Genomic DNA, 1,840 nt, shown 5'->3' with positions numbered 1-1,840 from the left:
TATTATATAATATATATTTTCTGTGACTTTGTGAGAAGATGAGGCTTTGGGGTAATGGAAAGGGGAGGGTTACTGAGAGATAGGAAGAGGTAGGAAAAGGGAGGCAGAAGCCTTCCAGACAAGCCAGGGGCGGATCTATGGCTATGCTCTCTCTAAGCTCTGCTAGATACAGATTTTCTCATTAAGGAGCTCTTCTAAGAAAACACTTTTTTTAAAAAAATAGTTTTTTTTCCCCCCTCAAGCCCAATTCTAACATGGAATTACACTAATCTAAGACCTTCCTGGAACTTGGTAAGTATTGGCAAGTTTGATTCCTTCAAACCTTTTCAAACTGACCGGATTGTTTATTCAGAAGAAGCTAGACCCAGGATTTGTCTTTACCACATTAAAACATTTGTCATCCTTCCGTCAATCTGTGGCAGGACACAGTTGTTATGGCTGTCATGCCAATTAAACGCATTTAGGGCTTTCTAATTGAAGCTTCAAATAGTAGCATCTGTTCTTCATCATTTTAATCTGTGGTCATTTTCTGGAAAGGCCAAAGATGGCCAATTCATCCTTAGACTGGAAATCAATATGCCTCTAACCTCATGTGGCCCAGATTTTATGAATAACATCCATGGTTTCATTCAGAAATGTTCCACCTTGCTTTGATGCTTGGAAAAATAGAGATCATTCTACACTCTGCTTTCCAGATGGTTCTGTCTTTAGCTGGCATTTAGCAATGAGCCAGAAGCCTGCTTATTAGAATAGAATAGTCCTGGGTGGTGTACTAGTGCTAGGTCTGGGATCATATTTTGCTCGTTGGATGCCACCGAAAATGACTCTGTGCTTAAATGGAGATTCTGACATGTTGAGCAGTGACAGGCATCTCCGGGTTGTGAAGCCTGAAAAGATGTGCTGCTCAAAGAGAGGTTTCAGTGACAAGTTAAACAAAGCTTTCTGATGCTGGCTTATATCCAGGTTAGACACATGAGATGCTATTGCCCATCATCTAGATTCTATCATCAGCCTTCTAGCCCTTATTGCCTATTCATCTGTCTATCCATTCTACTCTTCATCCATCAGTTCATCTGGTTTGGGGATGCATGTCCAGGTAAAAAGTCTACATCAGTATACTTCTCCCTAAGTACTTCTGCACACTCTCTTTAGAGTTCAAAATCTGTTTAACAGTTTATTTACTTCCATGACATCCTTTATAAACAAACAAATTTGCAAATATTAAGGGAACATTTAAGGTTGGACCAAGGAATATATCCATGTAACTCAAACATCTGTCACGACTCAGAATATTACCCTCCTTCCAGAAAATTCTCTCACGTCTCCTACCAGCTAGTTCCTACCTCTGTTCCATGTCCAACCTCTGCTTTGATTTTGTTCTATAATAGGTTCACTTTGGCTATTTTAGGATTTCATAAGGATGGGATTATACAATATGTATTCTTGTTTTTATTCAGAATGATGTTTTTGAGATTCATCTTGTATCAATAGTTCATTCCTTTTTAAAATTTCTGAGTAGCATTCCATTGTTTAAATAAGTCATCTTTTGTTGATTTAATCTTCTGTTGATGAACACTCAAACTATTCCTAATTTCTGGCCACTATGAGTAGAGTTGTTGCGAACAGTCTTATCCAAGTCTTTCTACAGATTTGTCTTTGATATCTCTGGTAAAACCTAAGGGTAGAATCACAGGGTCACAGCTGTGTCTTTAATTCTGTTAAAGCTGTGTCTTTAGTTCTGTAATAGTCTTCCAGACCTCCTTTTCCCTCTATAGTAATTGTGTAACAATGAAAGAATGTGAGAAAATTCTAGTTTCATTACAGCTTCACCAACACTTCG

Source organism: Mustela lutreola, chromosome 8 (assembly GCF_030435805.1).
Source record: "Mustela lutreola isolate mMusLut2 chromosome 8, mMusLut2.pri, whole genome shotgun sequence".
NCBI lineage: Eukaryota > Metazoa > Chordata > Mammalia > Carnivora > Mustelidae > Mustela > Mustela lutreola.
The sequence above is the reverse complement of the archived record's forward strand: the minus strand, read 5'-3'. Positions refer to the sequence as shown.